Below are 22,706 nucleotides of genomic sequence, written 5' to 3' on the forward strand. Positions count from 1 at the left end.
GCTAGCAAGATAATGCTCAAAATTCTTCAAGTTATGCTTCAACAGTATGTGAACTGAGAAATTCCAGATGCACAAGCTACATTTAGAAGAGGGAGAGGAACCAGAGATCAAATTGCCAACATCCTTTGGATCATAGAAAAAGTAAGAGAATTCCAGGAAAACATCTACTTCTGCTTCATTGACTATGCTAAAGCCTTCGACTGTGTGGATCACAACAAACAATGGAAAATTTCTTCAAGAGATGGAAATACCAGAACACCTGACCTGCCTCCTGAGAAACCTGTATGCAGGTCAAGAAGCAACAGTTAGAACTGGACATGGAACAAAGGATGGTTCAAAATTGGGAAAGGAGTATGCCAAGGTGCATATTGTCACCCTGTTTATTTAACTTATATGCAGAGTACATCTTGCAAAATGCTGGGGTGGATGAAGCTCAGGCTGGAATTAAGATTACTGGGCACTGGGATGACCCAGAGGGATGGTACGGGGAGCGGGCAGGGAGGAGGGTTCAGGATGGGGAACACGTGTATATTTTTTAAAATTAAAAAAAATATATTACTGGGAAATAATCTTAATTACTGGGAAAATATTATTGAGAAATATCAATAACCACAGATATGCAGATAATACCACCTTTATGGCAGAAGGCGAAGAGGAAATAAAGAGCTTCTTGATGAAGGTGAAAGAGGAGAGTGAAAAAGCTGGCTTAAAACTCAACATTCAAAAGACTAAGCTCACGGCCTCTTAGTGATTTTGGGCTCCAAAATCACTGCAGATGGTGACTGCCGCCATGAAATTGAAAAATGCTTGCTTTTTGGAAAGAAAAGGTATGACAAACCTAGACAGCATATTAAAAAGCAGAGACATTACTTTGCCAACAAAGATCCATATAGTCAAACCTATGATTTTTCCAGTAGTCATGTACAGATGTGCAAGTTGGACCGTAAAGATGGCTGAGCACCAAAGAATTGATGTTTTTGAGCTGTGGTGTTGGAGAAGACTCTTGAGAGTTCCTTGGACAGCAAGGAGATCAAACTAGTTGATCCTAAACCGAATCAAACCTGAATATTCATTGGAATGACTTATACTGAAGCTGAAGCTCCAATACTTTGGCTCCCAGATGGGAAGAGCCATCTCATTGGAAACGACCATGATGCTGGGAAAGACTGATGGCAGGAGAAGGGGACGATAGGACAAGATGGTTGGATGGCATCATTGACTCAATGGACATGAGTTTGAGCAAACTCTGTGAAATTGTGAAGGATAGGGAATACTAGCATGCTGCAGTCCATGGGGTCACAAAGAGTTGGACATGACTGAGTGACTGAGCAACAACAGCAAAGGCATAAAATGTACCTGCACTTAGAGAGCTTAGATTCTGTGATCAGATCAGATCAGTTGCTTAGTCGTGTCCCACTCTTCGCGACCCCATGAATCGCAGCATGACAGGCCTCCCTGTCCATCACCAACTCCCAGAGTTCACTCAGACTCATGTCCATCGAGTCAGTGATGCCATCCAGCCATCTCATCCTCTGTCGTCCCCTTCTCCTCTTGCCCCCAATCCCTCCCAGCATCACAGTCTTTTCCAATAAGTCAACTCTTCGCATGAGGTGGCCAAAATACTGGAGTTTCAGCTTTAGCATCATTCCTTCCAAAGAAATCCCAGGGCTGATCTCCTTCACAATGGACTGGTTGGATCTCCTTGCAGTCCAAGGGACTCTCAAGGGTCTTCTCCAACACCACAGTTCAAAAGCATCAATTCTTCAGTGCTCAGCCTTCTTCACAGTCCAACTCTCACATCCATACGTGACCACAGGAAAAACCATAGCCTTGACTAGACGAACCTTTGTTGGCAAAGTAACGTCTCTGCTTTTGAATATGCTATCTAGGTTGGTCATAACTGTCCTTCCAAGGAGTAAGCGTCTTTTAATTTCATGGCTGCAGTCACCATCTGCAGTGATTGTGGAGCCCAGAAAAATAAAGTCTGACACTGTTTCCACTGTTTCCCCATCTATCTCCCATGGAGTGATGGGACCGGATGCCATGATCTTCTGAATGCTGAGCTTTAAGCCAACTTTTTCACTCTGCACTTTCACTTTCATCAAGAGGCTTTTTAGTTCCTCTTCACTTTCTGCCATAAGGGTGGTGTCGTCTGCATATCTGAGGTTATTGATATTTCTCCCAGCAATCTTGATTCCAGCTTGTGTTTCTTCCAGCCCAGCATTTCTCATGATGTACTCTGCACATAAGTTAAATAAGCAGGGTGACAATATACAGCCTTGACGTACTCCTTTTCCTATTTGGGAATGTGGTCCACTGGAGAAGGGAATGGCAAACCACTTCAGTATTCTTGCCTTGAGAACCCCATGAACAGTATGAACAGGCAAAATGATAGGATACTGAAAGAGAAACTCCCCAGGTCAGTAGGTGCCCAATATGCTACTGGAGATCAGTGGAGAAATAACTCCAGAAAGAATGAAGGGATGGAGCCAAAGCAAAAAGAATACCCAGCTGTGGATGTGACTGGTGGTAGAAGCAAGGTCCAATGCTGTAAAGAGCAATATTGCATAGGAACCTGGAATGTGAGGTCCATGAATCAAGGTGAATTGGAAGTGGTCAAACAAGAGATGGCAAGAGTGAATGTCGACATTCTAGGAATCAGCGAACTGAAATGGACTGGAATGGGTGAATTTAACTCAGATGACCATTATATCTACTATTGTGGGCAGGAATCCCTCAGAAGAAATGGAGTAGCCATCATGGTCAACAAAAGAGTCCGAAATGCAGTACTTGCATGCAATCTCAAAAACGACAGAATGATCTCTGTTCGTTTCCAAGGCAAACCATTCAATATCAGAGTAATCCAAGTCTATGTCCCAACCAGTAATGCTGAAGAAACTGAAGCTGAACAGTTCTATGAAGACCTACAAGACCTTTTAGAACTAACACCCAAAAAAGATGTCCTTTTCATTATAGGGGACTGGAATGCAAAAGTAGGAAGTCAAGAAACACCTGGAGTAACAGGCAAATTTGGCCTTGGAATACGGAATGAAGCAGGGTAAAGACTAATAGGGTTTTGCAAAGAAAATGCACTGGTCATAACAAACACCCTCTTCCAACAACACAAGAGAAGGCTCTATACATGGACATCACCGGATGGTCAACACCGAAATCAGATTGATTATATTCTTTGAAGCCAAAGATGGAGGAGCTCTATACAGTCAGCAAAAAGACCGGGAGCTGACTGTGGCTCAGACCATGAACTCCTTACTGCCAAATTGAGACTGAAATTGAAGAAAGTAGGGAAAACCACTAGACCATTCAGGTATGACCTAAATCAAATCCCTTATGATTATACAGTGGAAGTGAGAAATAGATTTAAGGGCCTAGATCTGATAGAGTGCCTGATGAACTATGGAATGAGGTTCGTGACATTGTACAGGAGACAGGGATCAAGACCATCCCCATGGAAAAGAAATGCAAAAAAGCAAAATGGCTGTCTGGGGAGGCCTTACAAATAGCTGGGAAAAGAAGAGAAGCGAAAAGCAAAGGAGAAAAGGAAAGATATAAACATCTGAATGCAGAGTTCCAAAGAATAGCAAGAAGAGATAAGAAAGCCTTCTTCAGCGATCAATGCAAAGAAATAGGAAAGCAACAGAATGGGAAAGACTAGGGATCTCTTCAAGAAAATCAGAGATACCAAAGGAACATTTCATGCAAAGATGGGCTCGATGAAGGACAGAAATGGTATGGACCTAACAGAAGCAGAAGATATTAAGAAGAGATGGCAAGAATACACAGAAGAACTGTACAAAAAAGATCTTCACGACCCAGATAATCACGATGGTGTGATCACTGACCTAGAGCCAGACATTCTGGAGTGTGAAGTCAAGTGGGCCTTAGAAAGCATCCCTATGAACAAAGCTAGTGGAGGTGATAGAATTCCAGTTGAGCTATTCCAAATCCTGAAAGATTCTGTGATGGAGATATCCAAAATGGGGGCTACAAATGAGTTAACAGGTAGTATTAGTGCTAATCAGATGGTTAAGAAAACAGGTAAAGAAATTAAGAGCAGGGCTGAGGAGCAGCTCTGTATAGAAAGGGTTGAAGAACATGTCACTAACAAGACGACATTTAGGCTAAGATCTGAATGATGAGAAGCCAGCTCTGTGAAATCAGGAAGGGCCATGTTCATGGCAGAGAGACCACAAGGGCTAAGACATTGAGGTGGGGTTAGCAAGGGAGTAAAAGATTTTTTTTTAATTGGTGAGGGTACACTTGAGAGGACTGTCATTGACTGGATAGAGGACAGAGGGAAAGAGAAACACTGACACTGACTTCCAGGCATTTCTGTCTCAGGCAACTGGATGGATGTCAGTGCCACCACTGAGACAGAAAATAGATGAAATAAAAGCTAGTTTGAGGAAGAGAAGATAATGATATCACTTTTGGATATGTTAAAAATGTGACTGTACCCAGAAGAGTGTCTAGCACATAAGAAGTATTAGTGAATGTTTGAATGAGGTGCCTGTTCTAAAAGCCAGGACCTAGGATTGTCATCCCCTGGAAAAGAGCATGGCAACTCACTCAAGTATTCATGCCTGGAGAATCCCTGGCATGAGCCTGGTGGGCTACAGTCCATGGGATTGTTACAACTGTGAGGTATAGAGAGGATCTTTCACAATGGGCAAACTAAGGCACACAGAGTTTGGGCAACTTGTGCAATGTTTCCCAGTGAGTCAGTGTTGACTTCCAGAATAAAGTATAACCCCAGTTTCTGTTTCATTCAAGTTATGTAAGTTCAGGTTCTATAAACACGGTATTCTTATTAATGCTTTGTTTAAACCATGGAGGCACAACCTCTGTTAACAGCTAACCAATAAAGATTAATGATATTCAAACTATGCCAGTGATGGATTTTCACATATGCCAACCCTACCAAAACATGTTTGATCAAATACAGTTTATGAAAAAGTTGTGTCTGCTGTCTGGTATTTCCTGCTCTGTTGGATCACAGTAGTACACCAGCTAGCAGCATCTAATGAGTCAGATATGGAGCTTGAGTGAAAGTTGTGATCCTGGGTCAATGTCTGGATAGATCTCTTCCTGAGCACATGGACTTAGACCTTTGGGTCCAGATTAGGATTAGGTCAGTGAGTAACTAAAAAATAGGTCTTTGCTTTTCTAAGGTGCTATGTGCCTCCAGGTCTCCTTCTGGGGGCCCATGAAGGTCTCATTTTCCCCCTTTGGGCTCTAGGTGATGGTGGTTGGTGATTGTGTGTTTTTGTTTTTGTTTGGTTGCTGGGTCCTGTTAGACTCTTTAGTGACCCCATGGACTGTAGCCAGGCTCCTCCGTCCATGGGATTTTCCAGGTAAGAATACTGGGGTCGGTTGCCGTTTCCTTGTCTAGGGGATCTTCGCAACCCAGGGATCAAACTCAGGTCTTCTGCGTTGCAGGCAGATTCTTTACCATCTCAGCTACAGTGGTGAAGAGCCCGCCTGCCAGTTAAGGAGAGGTGGGTTTGATTGTTTGGTCAGGAAGATCCCCTGGAGAAAGGAACGGTAGCCCACTCCAGTATTCTTGCCTGGAGAATTCCATGGACGGAGGAGCCTGGTGGGCTAGAGTCCAAGGGATCACAAAGAGTTGGACATGACCGAGCTACGAACATATTCTTTACCACTGAGCCACTTGGGTAGCCCAACTGTGTGTTTTCTTCAGAAATAATTCAATCCCTTTTCTCCCAAGAGTGAGTTAAGACTGGAAATGAAATCCTAGCCCTGGGTGGGACCAGCAGCTACAATTGGTAGGAGGGATGGGCTAGTGGGATGGGCGGATCCTTTTTCTTTTAAGCTTCCTAGATTGTTTTGAACTCTTGACTTTGGCGGTCCCACAAGCAAAGCCAGGCAGGGTACGCGGTGGGTCTGCGGAAACCGGCGGAGAGTGGGGTCGGGACGGGGTCCTGGCAGGGCCGGGGCGGGGTCGCGGGCTCCCGGTACATTTGCGCTGGGTTGGCGAGGCTAGCCGCTGGCCCACCGGAAGTCCTACGTCCTGGAGCCCCGGTCCTCGGCAGCGGCGGGTGAGTAAGGGCAGCGGGGAGTTGAGCTCGCGGTGGTGGAGGCTAGTGAAAGGTTTGTCCTGCGATCTTCCGCCCCTGACCTCGGCAGGCGAGGGGAGCATTGCGCCCCTAGTCCTGGAGGAGTTTCCAAGCCCTGAGGGCCCCTGGGGAAACCTGGACTGGTCGGGGTGTGGTCCGGTGCGGTGACCACTCACTCCCTGGGGATTCGGCCAAGAGCACGGGCTGCTAGCACGTGTTGAAAAAGTCAGGGTCCCAGCAACGAGGTTTCGGGGCAGACGGGAATCGGGCAGTGCAGTTCCCGTCAGCGGGACCGGTTCAGTGGGTACTGGGTAGCGGGCCACGCAATCTTGAGCAAAGAAAAAAAAATAAATAAATAAAAATAAAAATAAAATAAAAAATAAATAAAAATCACTGCACTAGGATGATAGAGACTGGGTTTCCTTTCTCCCTTGAAAGGAAATACTGTATTTTGCCTTTCAGTGTAATTATACAACTTTGGGATCAAATGTATGTGTGTTAGTGGCTCAGTCATGTCTGACTCTTTGCAATTCTACAGACTGTGCCCACCAGGGTCCTCTGTCCATGAAATTCTCCAGGCAAGAATCCTGGAACAGGTTGCCAATTCCTTCTCCAGGGGATCTTCTCAACCCAGAGATTGAACCCAGGTCTCCCGCATTGTAGGCAGATTCTTTACCATCTGAGCTACTAGGGACACAAATAACACACAGTAAACAAAAAAATCCAGAATATTACTCAGCCATTAAAAAGAAGGAAGTAATGCCATTTGCAGCAACATGGATGGACCTAGAGAGCGTCATACTAAGTGAGGTAAGTCAGAAAAGGAGGAACATCCTATGACATCCCTTTTATGTGGAATCTAAAAAGAAATGATACCAATGAACTTACAAAACAGAAAGAGGCTGCCAGATTTACAGAATGAAGGAGGGAGGAGGATGGAGGGAAGGGAGAGTTAGAGAGTTTGTGATGGATACGTATGCACTGCTATATTTAAAATGGATAACCAACAAGGACCTACTGTATAGCACACAGAACTCTGCTCACTATTCTGTGGCAGCCTGGATGGGAGGGGAATCTGGGGGAGAGTGGATATATGTATAAGTATGAGTCCCTTCCCTGTTCACCTGAAACTGTCACAACATTCTTAATTGGCTATACCCCAATACAAAATAAAAAGTTAGAAAAGTAAATAAATAAAATTTAAAAAAGAAAATCCAGAATTCCAGGGGGAGAAATAGATTAAAGACACTTCACATTTTAGCATATCAACAAAGTAAGTCTACTTTACAAGACTCTTGCCCAGTCACTTCAGAAAATTGTTGGTAGCCTTTACAATCAAGGGTAAGGGCATAAAAACACTGAAATATTATTAAGAAAATCTTTGAGAACAAAATCTAAAGGTCGTGAACTTGAACCATGCACTAAAACTTGCCCACAGACCTTTTGTTGACAGGACTGTGTTTATTTTCCTTTTTAGTTATAGATAAATGTCCTTCGGCTGTCATACCTTGCCCTCAAATTGGTCACATGTGATTTCACTCTTTCTGTTCTTCACCCAGCAGTATAATGTTTATGCATAGCTAATCCCCAAAGTCTTCCAAGTTTTCCAACCCTGGAATTTAACTTTTGTCACATTTCCACAGAAGGATCAAGAAATCTCAGTAATAAAGTCATGATGTCAAATGTTTCTCATTACTCAGCCTACACTGAGTAACTTTAGACAGGGTGGACTTGGTACCTGAAGCTACAGTCCTAAGAACCACCTTCTGCTGTGGTTGACAAGAACCCAAAGCCATCTCATGCCCTCACCCCACAAAGCTGGGTCTTGTGTTTGAAAAATAAGCACACCTGTTGCACACATATCTGTATTCTGAGACACTGTTAAAACCTTGATACAAGGGAGCTCTCCCACCCCTCAAAACTGCATGTGAACTCTTAGTTCTGACAGGTGAAATCTAGTTCCCCAACCAGGGATCAAACTGGGCCCCCTGTATTGGGAATGCAGAGTCTTAGCCACTGGGCCACTAGGAAGTCCCTGAATTCCTTATTTAGCATGACTGAGCGACTGAACTGAACTGAACTGATATACTGAAGTTTTGAATTTAAAGGAAAAATGTAAGACTTTTCCTTCACTGTTCTTAGATTTTTGTGTCTTGTTTATGAATGCTTTTCATTTCTCCCAGGTTATACAAATATTTTCCTATATGTTCTCCCATTTTTCTATAGTTTTGTATTTTATGTCTATCTCTGGAATTTGATACAGTGCAAAATCAGGACCTAACTTTAACTTTTTCCCCAAATAGATAATAAACATTATTTATTGATAATTTATTTTTTCTTACAATGATTAGAAATAGCATTTTTATTGAAACTAAATTCCTTTTTATACATGAGGCTATCTTTTTATATAACTAATACCACACTGCTTCAATCACTATAATGTTAGTTTGTTTTTAAATATTTTTTTTCAGTTTTTGTCTTTCTTTTAATTTTTTCAAATATTTTCTTTTCCAGTATTCAATATAAATTTGAGAATCAACTCATCATGGCCCATGAAAAATTCCACTGAAATTTTGACTGGGTTGCCTTGACATTACCAATTAATGCTGACAAGCAAACAATAATTTTTACAATACTAAGACTCCCTCTCTGGGAACATGATATTTATTCAAGTCATATTTTATGTCTTTTAGTCAGGTTTACTGTTTTCTTCAAATAGATCTTGCATATTACTTTTTGGTTTATTCTTAGGAGATGTTTAGTTTTTCTTGCTATTGTTAATGGGATCTTTTATTCTCTTACTTTTCCTAATTGATGTATAGGAAAAATACCAATTTGTATATGTTGATCTTATATTTTGCCCCTTTATTGAACTCTTTTTAGTACAAATAGTTATTCAGTTGCTTCTTCTAGATTTTTAAAATTACCTCTTCCGTCCATCAACAGATGAATGGATAAAGCAGCTGTGCTGTGGTACGAATCTACAATGGAATATTACTCAGCCATAAAGAGAATACATTTGAGTCAGTCCTAATGAGGTGGATGAACCTAGAGACTGTTATACAGAGTGAAGTAAGTCAGAAAGAGAAAAACAAATATCACATATCAATGCATATATAAGGAACCTAGAAGATGGTACTGATGAACCTATTTGCAGGACAGGACAGAGGAGCCGGGTAGGCTACAGTCCATCGGATTGCAAAGAGTTTCACATGACTGAGCAACTTCACTTCTTGAATGGAGACACAGATGTGGAGAACAGACTTGTGGACACAGTAGAGGAAGAAGTTGGGACAAATTGAGAGTAGCATGGAAACATATACACTCCCATATGTAAAACAGACAGCCAATGGGAATTTTCTGTATGACCCAAGGAACTCACACCAGGGCTCTGTGACAACCTAGAGGGATGGGATGGGGTAGGAGGTGTGAGGGAGGTTTGAGAGAGAGGGGACATATGTATACCTAAGGCTGACTCATGTTGCTGTATGGCAAAAACCAACACAATATTGAAAAGCAATTATCCTTCAATTAAAAATGAATTTTTTAAAATTCCACTTATAAAAATATTATGACATGTTAGTGTGATCTTTAGTATATGGTTTAAAAGGTAAAATAAGTTTGTTTTCAGAGTGAGAATGCGTCAGCTATGAATAACAGAACTATAGATAACAAATAAAAGATATGGGCACAATATCTGGATAAATAGCAACTATCCTATTTTATTGCACTACCACCCATTAAACTCTAGGTTATGTAGACTTTCAGTTTGACCCAAGATGAGTCCAACCTCTAGTATATTTCAACTTACTTATCTATTAATTGTTTTAAAGTTTACATGTAGCAAATTCACTCTTTTTGTTTGTATATGTTTATCTTATATTTTGCCCCTTTATTGAACTCATTTTAGTACAAATAGTTATTCAGTTTGTTCTTCTAGATTTTTAAATTACCGCTTATGTCCACCAACAGATGAATGGATAAAGATTTTTGTTTCGTTAACTGTTTTTTGAGTTTTAATAATACATAGATTCTTATAACTACCACCACCACAAGCAGGATAAAGAACAATTCTAACACTCCTTAATCAGTTTCTTAACCCAACCTTAATCCCTAGAAACTATTGATCTGTTTGTTATTACTATAGTTTTATATTTTCCAAAATATCATGCAAAGGGAAATATACATTAAGTTACTTTTAGAGACTGGCTTCTTTCACTTAGCATAATGCATTTCAGATTCATCCATGGTGTTTGTGTATTAATAGCTTATTTCTTTTTACTGATGAGTAGCACTCCATCATATGACAATTCCACAGTTTATCTTTTCATCTGTTGAGGGACATTTTGAGTTGTCTTCAGTTTTTGGCAGTTATGAATAGTACTGCTATGAACCTGTGTACAAGTTTTTGTGCGGATATGTGTTTTCATTTCTCTAGGATAAATATTTATTAATAGAAGTAGGATTGCTGGGTAACATTGCAGGTATTTGTGTAATTTTTTAGAAACTATCAATCAGATTCTATTTTCCAGAACCATTACTCTATTTTGCATTCTCGGTAGAAGAGTTCAAGTTGCTATAGATCCTCACCAGCACTGGATATTGTCATTTAAAAAAATTTTAGCCATTATAATAGGTGTGCAAGAGTTTCTCATTTGGTTTCAATTTTAATTTATGTAATGACTAATAGGTTCATTATGTGTTTTTTGCCATCCGTGTATCTCCTCTGGTGAAAGTGAATGAGTTAAAGTCACTCAGTCATGTCCGACTCTTTGTGACCCCATGGGCTATACAGTCTATGGAATTCTCTGGGTCAGAATACTGGAGTGGGTAACCTTTCCCTTTTGCAGCGGATCTTCCCAACCCAGGATTGAACCCAGGTCTCCTGTATTACGGGCAGATTCTTTACCAGCTGAGCCACAAGGGAAGTCCAATAATACTGGAGTGGGTAGCCTATCCCTTCTCCAGCGGATCTTCCCGACCCAGGAATCGAAACAGAGTCTCCTGCATTGCAGGCAGACTTAACCAACTGAGATCAGGGAAGCCCTCTCAGGAAGTGTCTGTTCAAATCTTTTGCCCTCTTTTTTTCAATTGTATTTTTTTCAAGTTTTAAGAGTTCTTTATATATTGCATGTAAAAGTTCTTTGTCAAATGGACGATCAGTACATTTTCTCCCAGTCCATGGCTTTTCGTTCGCTTAATGTCAATGGCACCCCACTCCAGTACTCTTGCCTGGAAGATCCCATGGATGGAGGAGCCTGGAAGGCTGCGGTCCGTGGGATCGCTGAGGGTCGGACATGTCTGAGCGACTTCACTTTCACTTTTCACTTTCACACATTGGAGAAGGAAATGGCAACCCACTCCAGTGTTATTGCCTGGAGAATCCTAGGGACGGGGAAGCCTGGTGGGCTACCGTTAATGGGGTCACACAGAGTCGGACACGACTGAAGCGACTTAGCAGCAGCAGCAGCAGCAGCAATGTCTTTTGAGGAGAAAAAGTTTTAACAAAATCAAATTTTTGCCCTATCCAAGGTCATGAAGATTTTCTTCGATATTTTCTCTAAGAGTTTTATATCTTATATCTGGTCTACTATCCATTTTGAATTCATTTTCTATATAAGTTATGAGACATAGGTCAAGGGTCACTTTTTTTTTTTTTTTTTTGCATATGGATGTCTCATTTTTCCAGGATCATTTGTGCAAAAGACTGTCTTTTCTCCATTGAATTGCCCCTATGCCTTCACTAAAAATCAATAGACTGAATTTACAAAGGTTGTTGCCCTAAAGGTCCAGGAGTGAGCAATGAGAATGAAAACAGAACACGAAATCTGGTGCATTGGGTGGCGGACCAGCAGCCTCTATTGGGCTGAGGTTCAGAGTCCACTCTGAGTCCAGCTTTTATTCCTAATGGCAGACTACAAAACTTTTTTTGATCCATCTTTCCCAAGACGCTACATTGACATAGTCCAGATCTCCTTGTTTTTACCCCAGGCTGTTTTCTTCTGGGATAGTCTTGGGAACAATCAGCAAGTGCGTAGGCAGTGTTCGTACCTAACGCCAACACAGTGTTGGCGTTAGGTATGAACCAAGCTCCATGCTTTCATGATCCCCGTCATACTCCCTCTGGGTCTGGCCTTGGGGTCTGTAACAAGGCTATTATTCTAAGAAAAACATGAAAAATAATAATAATCAATACAGTTTCTTGATATATGCTGTTTTTCCAGGTGTTATTTCTATGAAATTTCTCAAGGCTGTGAAAGTACATTATTAGAAATTCCCACTATAAAAGGTCAGATTCTGGAATCTATTCTGTTCCACTCATCTATGTGTCTATCCTTTTACCAATACCACTGTCTTCTCTATTTAGATTCATGATATATCTTAATGTGAGTCTTCCAACTGTGTTCTTGCTTTTCAAAATTGTTTTGACTACTTTAGTTTCTTCACATTTCCATGAACTTTAGAATTATCTTTTGTAAAGATTTGCAAAGAATCCTGCTGGGCTTTTAGTTGGGATTGCATTAAATCAGTATATCAACTTAGGGAGAATGGACATCTTAACTATACTGAATGTTTCAATCACTGAAAATGGTATGCCTCAATGTCTCACCATTCATTAAGGTCTTCTGATTTATTTCATCAAGTTTTTTTATTTTCAAAATAAAGATCCTACATATTCTATTATAATTATACCTGTTTCATTTATGAGGAGCTATTGGTGCTGTTTTTGACTTTGGGATTCCAATCATTTATAAACAAAAATCAACCTGCATTTCTATATATTCATATGTTGACCTTTTTAATATTGTGACCTTGCTAATCACTTGTAAATTCCAGCAGCTTTTTGTGTAGATTCCTTGGAATCCTCTACATGGACAAATGTATTCTCTGCAAGTAGGGACATTTCCTCCTTCCAGTTTAAATACCTCTCATTTCTTTTTCTTATTTTGTTACACCATCTAGGATTTCTAATATTTCTAGGATTTCTAAATTGGAATCAATATTTTGTAGAATATGAAATAAGAATCAAGTTTTGTGGGTATTTTCCACACAGCACCATTTATTGATAGCTACTTTTCCAATTGCTTTCTAGTGATAACTTCATCATAAATCAAATGTCTTTATGTGCATGAACCAGTTTCTGGATTCTCTATGGTGTCCTATTCAACTATTTGACTATTCTTACACCAACACAACATAACTGTAGTTTAGTACAGCATGTCTTCTTTTTTTTAAACAGAGAACTACTGAAAAAATATTTTTAAGATTCCATTTTTTCAGACTTTACTTTTTTAGAGAAGTTTTAGCTTCATAGCTAAATTGATAAGAGGTATAGAGATTTCCCTTATACTCCCAGCTCCCATACAAGCATAGCCTAGTTCATCATCACCATCCCCAGAGTGGTACATTTGTTACAATCAAAGAATCTACATTGACACATCATTATCACCCAAAGTCCATAGTTTACATTAGGGCTCACTCTTGGTGTTGTATATTCTATATGTTTGAAGAAATATATAATGACATGGATACACCATTATAGTATCACACAGAGTCTTTTCACTACCCTAAAACTCCTCTGTGCTTCACCCATTCATCCCTCTTTCCCTCAAACCCCTGACAACCACAGGTCATTTAAGTATCTTCATACTTTTGCATTTCCCAGAATGTTATATAGTCAGAATCATATAGTATGTAGCTGTTTTAGCCAGGGTTCTCCAGAGAAACAGAACTAATCGTATGTATATAATATACATATATATGTATGTATGTGTGTGTATATATATATATATAAAGAGAGAGAGAGATAGTAAGAGACTTATAATGAGGGATTGGTTCACTGACTATGGAATCTGAGAAATCCCAATGTCTGCCATATGCAAGTTGGAGCATAGGAAAGCCAGTGGTGTAGTTCTAAATTTGAAAGCCTGAGAACCCGGGAAGCCCCAGTGATTTAAGTCATAGTGCAGTCCAAGAGCCCAAGAACAAGAAGCACCCATGTGTGAGGGCAAGAAAAGATGGCTATTCCAGCTCAAGGAGAGAGCAAATTTGCCCTTCCTTCACCTTTATGTTTTATTCAGGACCTCAATGAATTGGATAATGCCCATCCACATGGGTAAGGGGTGATCTTCTTTACTCAATCTGCCAATTCAAATGCTAATCCCATCTAGAAACATCCTCACAGACACACTCAGAAATAATGTTTTACCAGCTATCTGGGTATACCTTATTTAGTCCAGTCAAGTTGACATAAAGTTAACCATCACAGTAGTCTTTCACTTTAGTTTCACTTAGTAAGATGCATTTCAGTTTCCTCCATGTCTTTTTTATGGCTTGGTATTTCATTTCCTCTTAATATTAAACAATATTCTGCTGTCCAGATGCACTACAATTTATCCATTTGCCTACTGAAAGACATCCAAGTTGCTTCCAAGTTGCAGCAACTACAAATAAAGCTGCTATAAACACTTGTATTCACAAAAGACTCCAAATAGCCAAAACAACCTTGAGGAAAAAGAACAAAGCTGGAGGAATTACACGTCCTGATTTCAAACTATATTAAAAAACCTACAGTAATCAAAACACAATGGTAGTGGCATAAAAACAGACACATAGACCAGTGGAAGAGCATAGAAAGCTCAGAAATAAACTCACATATACACAGTTAACTAATCTTTGACATGGGTGCCCAGTACATAAAATGGGAAATGGATACTCTCTTCAATAAATGGTGCTGGGAAAGCTAGATATCCACATTGCAAAAGAATGAAATTGGACTCCTCTCTTATATCACTCACAAAACTAACCTGAAATGGATTCAAGACAAATGTAAGACCTGAAATCATAAAACTCTTAGAAAAAAATATAGGGAGAAGGTCTTGGCAATGATTTTTTAGATAATCCAAAAGTGCAAGCAACAGAAGCAAAAATAAACTGGGACTACATCACACCAAAAAGCTATGCAGCAAGAAATGAACAAGAAAAGAGAAGACAATCTACAGAATGGGTGAAAACATTTGCAAACCATGTATCTGATGAGGGGTTGATATCTAAAATATATAAGAAACTCATGCAACTCAATAGCAAGGAAACAAACAAACTGATTTTTAAAATAGGCAAAGAGCCTGAGTAGACATTTTTCCAAAGAAAATATACAAATGGTCAGCTCAGTTTGGTTCAGTTCAGTCACTTAGTCACATCCGACTCTTTGCGACCCCATGAATAGCAGCATGCCAGGCCTCCCTGTCCATCATCAACTCCCAGAGTTCACTCAGACTCACGTCCATCGAGTCAGTGATGCCATCCAGCCATCTCATCCTCTGTCGTCCCCTTCTCTTCCTGCCCCCAATCCCTCCCAGCATCAGAGTCTTTCCCAATGAGTCAACTCTTCACATGAGGTGGCCAAAGTACTGGAGTTTCAGCTTTAGCATCATTCCTTCCAAAGAAATCCAGGGCTGATCTCCTTCACAATGGACTGGTTGGATCTCCTTGCAGTCCAAGGGATTCTCAAGAGTCTTCTCCAATACCACACAGATACATAAAAAGGTGCTCATTACCAATAACCATCAGGGAAATGCAAATCAAAACCATAATGAGATATCACCTCATACCTGTTAAAATGGCTATTATCAAAAGAAATATATGTAAGAAATTACAAGTGTTGGCCAGGTTGTGGAAAAAGGGAATTCTTGCACATTGTTGGTGGGAATGTAAATTCATACTGCTATTATAGAAAACAGTATGGAAGCACCTCAAGAAATTAAAAATAGAACTATGATAAGATCCAGAAATTCCACTTCTACATATGTATACAAAGCAAGTAAAACCAGTATCTGGAAGAGACATGCATGCTCATATTCATTATAGCATTATTTACCATAGGCCGGGTATGAAAACAACCTAAGTGTCCACCAACATATAAATGGAGAAACTATGTTATATACACATAACAATAGGGTATTATTTAACCATAAAAAGGGAATCCTGTCATTTGTGACAACACAGATGAACCTAGAAAGCATTATGCTAGGTGAAATACACCAGAAGGGAAAGATAAATATTGTATGCTATCACATACAATGTGATGTGGAATTATTATATGTGGAATCTAAAAAAAAAAGTTGAGCTCATACAAATAGAATAGAACGGTGGTTTCCAGGGGCTAGAACATAGAGGAAATGAGAAGATGTTGGTCAAAGGGCATAAACGTTCATTTATAAGATGAATACGTCCTGAGGATCTAACCTACAGCATGGTGTGTATATATATATATATATATATATATGTAATATTAATATATATATTTAATATATATGTAATATAATATATATAATATATGTAATTAATAATTCTGCATTGGATACTTGAAATTTTCTAAGGAAGTAAATGTAAAGCATTCTTCACCACACACACACACACACACACACACACACAGGCACACACATAAAGTAACTATGTTAGGTGATGGAAGTGTTAATTAACTTGATTGTGGTAATCATCTCACAATGTATAAATACAGAAAATCATCATGGTATATACTTTAAATATATATAACTTTGGATTTGTCAATTATACCTCATTTGCTTGGTGATTCAGACAGTAAAGAACCCACGCACAATGCAGGAGACCTGGGTACAATTCCTGGGTTGGGAAGATCCCAAGGAGGAGGGCATAGCAACCCACTCCAGTAGTCTTGCCTGGAGAATCCCCAGGGACAGAGGAGCCTGGTGGGCTACAGTCCATTGGGTGGCAAAGAGTCCAAAATGACTGAGCAACTAAGCACACACACATACATCAATTATGCTGGGGGCACAGCATGGAAATCTGAGTGCAAGTTTATGTATGGATGAAAGTTTTCACCTCCTTCAAGTAAATACTGAGACTCATAATTGCCAGACACATGGTAAGAATATGCATAGTTTGTAGGTAACCTGCAGTGTGGTTGTACCATATTACATTCCCATCAACAATGAAAACTTATCTGTAGCACTGTAGCCTTGCCAGCATTTGGTGTCATCAATATTCTTGGTTTTTGGCCATTCTTACAGATTTGTAGTATTATCTTATCGTGATTTTAATTTGCATTTGCTTGATGACATATGGAATTCCAGTTGAGCTGTTTCAAATCTTGAAAGATGATGCTGTGAAAGTGCTGCACTCAATATGCCAGCACATTTGGAAAACTCAGCAGTGGCCACAGGACTGGAAAAGGTCAATTTTCATTCCAATCCCAAAGAAAGGCAATGCCAAAGAATGTTCAAACTACCACACAATTGCACTCATCTCACACGCTAGTAAAGTAATGCTCAAAATTCTCCAAGCCAGGCTTCAGCAATACGTGAACCATGAACTTCCAGATGTTCAAGATGGTTTTAGAAAAGGCAGAGGAACCAGAGATCAAATTGCCAACATCCGCTGGATCATGGAAAAAGCAAGAGAGTTGCAGAAAAACATCTATTTCTGCTTTACTGACTATGCCAAAGCCTTTGACTGTGTGGATCACAATAAACTGTGGAAAAGTCTGAAAGAGATGGGAATACCAGACCACCTGACCTCCCTCTTGAGAAACCTATATGCAGGTCAGGAAGCAACAGTTAGAACTGGACATGGAACAACAGACTGGTTCCAAATAGGAAAAGGAGTGCGTCAAGGCTGTATATTGTCACCCTGCTTATTTAACTTATATGCAGAGTACATCATGAGAAACGCGGGGCTGGAAGAAGCACAAGCTGGAATCAAGATTGCCGGGAGAAATATCAATAACCTCAGATATGCAGACGACACCACCCTTATGGCAGAAAGTGAAGAGGAACTCAAAAGCCTCTTGATGAAAGTGAAAGTGGAGAGTGAAAAAGTTGGCTTAAAGCTCAACATTCAGAAAACGAAGATCATGGCATCTGGTTCCATCACTTCATGGGAAATAGATGGGGAAACAGTGGAAGCAGTGTCAGACATTTTTTTTGGGGGGCTCCAAAATCACTACAGATGGTGACTGCAGCCATGAAATTAAAAGATGCTTACTCCTTGGAAGGAAAGTTATGACCAACCTAGATAGCATATTGAAAAGCAGAGACATTACTTTGCCAACAAAGGTCCATCTAGTCAAGGCTGTGGTTTTTCCTGTGGTCATGTATGGATGTGAGAGTTGGACTGTGAAGAAAGCTGAATGCCGAAGAATTGATGCTTTTGAACTGTGGTGTTGGAGAAGACTCTTGAGAGTCCCTTGGACTGCAAGGAGATCCAATCAGTCCATTGTGAAGGAGATTAGCCCTGGGATTTCTTTGGAAGGAATGATGCTAAAGCTGAAACTCCAGTACTTTGGCCACCTCATGTGAAGAGTTGACTCATTGGAAAAGACTCTGATGCTGGGAGGGATTGGGGGCAAGAGGAGAAGGGGACGACAGAGGATGAGATGGCTGGATGGCATCACTGACTCGATGGATGTGAGTCTGAGTGAACTCTGGGAGATGATGATGGACAGGGAGGCCTGGTGTGCTGTGATTCATGGGGTCGCAAAGAGTTGGACACGACTGAGCGACTGAACTGAACTGAACTGAACTGATGACATATGATGTACAACATCTTTTCATATGCTTACTTGACATCTGAGTTTGATCCCTGGGTCAGGAAGATCCCCTGGAGAAGGAAATGGCAACTCACTTCAGTATTCTTGCCTGGGAAATCCCATGAACAGAGATATGTGGGCTACAGTCCTTCAGTCACAAAGAGTTGGACATGACTAAGCAACTGAGCACTCAACTCACACCATAACTTCTTTGGTGAGCCTTGCTCTTTTTGAGGTGCCTAGGCTAAGTTTTTAAAATCAGCTACAGACACACACACACATTTCTACACCTTGAGATTCTGATTGGAACTGCATTGAATCTGAAGACTGAATTGCGGTGACCTGACATCCTTGCAATATTGACTCGTAACATGGTATCTCACGCCACTAACTTAGGTCTCTGTAATTTCGTCCAATATTTTTTCCACTTTCTGCATAGAGGATTTGTATGTCTTTTGTTAGGTTTATTCCCAGGAATTTGATATTTTCATATGGTATAAATGGTAACATTTCAAAATCTTCACTTTATACTCTTTTTAAAAGACTATTTGCTGCTTAAAACAATACTTTCAATATATTATGGGGTTCATAACATATTGATATAACATATATGACATTGATAACACAATATTCAGGAAAGATCAATAAAATTATACTATTGTAGGAGGGAGGAGGGTTCAGGATGGGGAACACATGAGAAATAAAGGAATAAAAAAAAAATTATAATTATACTATTGTAAGGCTTTAGTGCACTGCCAAATGATTAAATACCATTTCAAGATAGAAAGTAATAAAGGATGCATGTTGTAATCATTAGAGTAATACTAAGTATATATTATATGTAAAAAGACAATAAAAGAGGGAAAATGGAGAACTAAAACATACTTGACTAACCTGAAAGCAAGCTGAAAAGGAGAGACAACAACAAGTAACTGATGGAAAAAATTAAAAGGCAAATATGGTATACTTTAAGCCAACCATATCAGTACTTGCGAATTTAAATGGACTAATTGTTCTTTAGGACGGAGAAGGCAATGGCACCCCACTCCAGTACTCTTGCCTGGAAAATCCCATGGACGGAGGAGCCTGGTAGGCTGCAGTCCATGGGGTCGCTAAGAGTTGACACGACTGAGTGACTTCCCTTTCACTTTTCACTTTCATGCATTGGAGAAGGCAATGGCAACCCACTCCAGTGTTCCTGCCTGGAGAATCCCAGGGACAGGGGAGCCTGGTGGGCTGCCATCTGTGGGGTCGCACAAAGTCGGACACGACTGAAGCGACTTAGCAGCAGCAACTCTTTAGGACATCCTAAGTGGCTCAGTGGTAAAAGAATCTGCCTGCCAGTGCAGGAGACACGGGTTTCATCCCTGGGTCGGGGAGACTCCCTGGAGAAGGAAATGCCAACCCACTCCAGTATTCTTGCCTAGGAAATCCTATGGACAGAGAAGTCTGGTGGAATACAGTCCATGGGGTCACAAAAGAAGCAGACATGACTTAGTGACTAAACAACAATAATAGCTCTTTAAAAGAAAAAGATTGTCAGACTATTTTTTTAAAGGACCCAGAAATATCATGAGTACAAGAGACTTTAAATATAAGTAACTGGAAATAAAACATGGGTAAAGATACTCTGTGAAAAGAGCAACCATATGAAACCTAATGCAGTTATATTATTAATGGTCAAAGAAGATGTTAAGGAAGAAGTAACAGAGGGAAAAAAAGAAATTCATAATAATTAGAACATAAATTCCATAGAAGAAATACATAATCCTAAATGTGTATGCACCTAATAATATAACTTCAAAATTTATTAAGCAAACAATTGACAGAATTGTATGGGAAAGACAAGCCTAGAATTAGAGTTGGAGATTTTAACATACCTCCCCAGTAATCAATAGAACAAACAGACAAAATATTAGTAAGGATATAGAATATTTGAGTAACAATACCAAGCAACTGATACTTGTAGGAAACTACACTCAACAGTTGTAGATTGCATCATCTTTCCAAGTGCATACGGAACAATGAACAAAATATATCATATACTGAGCCATAAAACTAGTAGTCAATTTCAAAGCATTAGAATCACATGAAATGTGTTCTTTAACCACAGGAAAGTTACAATGGAAATCAACAACAATAAGATATCTGTTACGGAACCAAAATTTGGGTCCACTTGCCTACACACAGGAAAGCCAATCTACTGACACCAAGTTGTGATGAAGCAAAGTGCAGCATGTATTGTAAGGTGCCATATAAGGAACCCTGGAGGAGGAAATGGCAACCCACTCCAGTATTCTTGACTGGAGAATCCCCATGGACAGAGGAACCTGGCAGGCTACAGTCCATGGGCTCACAGAGTTGCACACGACTGAAGCAACCTAATTAGCATGCACGCACATAAGGAACCGAGGACTAGTGCTCAAAAAGCCTGACCTCCCTGATGGGTTTCAGCAATGTATTTTTAAAGACAAGGTGAGGGAGTGGCAACCCAGGGTAAATGACCAGCCCCTGCAGAATTCTCTGATTGGCTGATGGTGAGGTAACAGGGTGGTGTCACAGGGGTTAACATTATCAATCCTTAGGCCCCAGTAGGTCTGCAGGTTACAGGCTTATGGTCATCAAGTTAATTTCTTCCATTTGGTGGGAGTTTTAGCATCTGTAAAGCAACTTGGGAAATGTGTGTCAGATATGATTATCTAAATACTTCAGAGGAGCTAAAACAGAGGATATAGGGAAGGGGTTTGTCAGAGGAACGACCCATCGGGTCCTGCTTGGTTACATATCTAGAAAATCCCAAATCATCTGGAAATTAAGTAACTTACTTCTAAATAACTCATCCATCAAAGATGAAATTACAATATAAATTACAGAATATTTTGAAAGTAACAGTATTGAAAATACAACATATCAAAATTTGTGAAATGCAGCTGCAGTAGTTCTTCAATGGAAACTTGATGAATTAACGATCTCAACAAGCAAAAAGAGGATAGAAAGAAAATCAGAAATTAATGAAACAGAAAGCAGATATAAAATAGAGAAAATCAATGAAGGCAAAAGATGGTTCTTTAAAAAGATTAATAAAATTGACAGAATTAATAAGGAAAAGAGTGAGAGGGAAAACAGATATACCTAATATCAAAAATGACAAGGCCATGACCCACCTCCCAGAGTAATGGAAATAAAAACAAAAATAAACAATTGGAACCTAATTAAACTTAAAAGCTTTTGCACAATGAAGAAAACTATAAGCAAGGTGAAAAGGCAACTATCAGAATGGGAGAAAATAATGGCAAATGAAACAATTGACAAAGAATTAATCTCCAAAATATACAAGCAGCACATGCAGCTCAATACCAGAAAAATGAACGACCCAATAAAAGAGTGGGCCAAAGAACTAAACAGACATTTCTCCAAAGAAGACATATAGGTGGCTAATAAACACATGAAAAGATGCTCAACATCACTCATTATCAGAGAAATGCAAATCAAAACCACAATGAGGTACCATCTCACAACGGTCAGGATGGCTGCCATTAAAAAGCTTACAAACAATAAATGCTGGAGAGGGTGTGGAGAAAAGGCAACCCTCTTACACTGTTGGTGGGAATGCAAACTAGTACAACCACTATGGAGAACAGTGTGGAGATTCCTTAAAAAACTGAAAATAGAACTGCCATATGACCCAGCAATCCCACTGCTGGGCATATACCCCGAGGAAACCAGAATTGAAAGAGACACATGTACCCCAATGTTCATTGCAGCACTGTTTACAATAGCTAGGACATGGAAGCAATCTAGATGTCCATCAGCAGAAGAACGGATGAGGAAGTTGTGGTACATATACACAATGAAATAGTACTCAGCTATAAAAAAGAACTCATTGGAGTCAGTTCTGATGAGGTGTATGTATGAAATTGGAGCCTATTATATAGGGTGAAGTAAGTCAGTAAGAGAAACATCAGTACAGTATACTAATGCATATATATGGAATTTAGAAAGATGGTAACGACAACCCTATATGCAAGACAGCAAAAGAGACACAG

At 39.8% G+C, this 22,706-nt stretch overlaps 1 long non-coding RNA gene across 1 annotated transcript; it reads left to right on the forward strand.

Annotated features, from left to right (window-relative positions):
* Positions 1-5,519: 5,519 nt before the first annotated feature.
* LOC139182143 (uncharacterized) lies at positions 5,520-12,782 on the forward strand. Its single transcript, XR_011565708.1, has 2 exons — positions 5,520-6,905; positions 9,042-12,782. It is a non-coding gene; the product is annotated as an uncharacterized lncRNA (long non-coding RNA).
* Positions 12,783-22,706: the final 9,924 nt, after the last annotated feature.

This window comes from Bos indicus, chromosome 3 (assembly GCF_029378745.1).
Source record: "Bos indicus isolate NIAB-ARS_2022 breed Sahiwal x Tharparkar chromosome 3, NIAB-ARS_B.indTharparkar_mat_pri_1.0, whole genome shotgun sequence".
NCBI lineage: Eukaryota > Metazoa > Chordata > Mammalia > Artiodactyla > Bovidae > Bos > Bos indicus.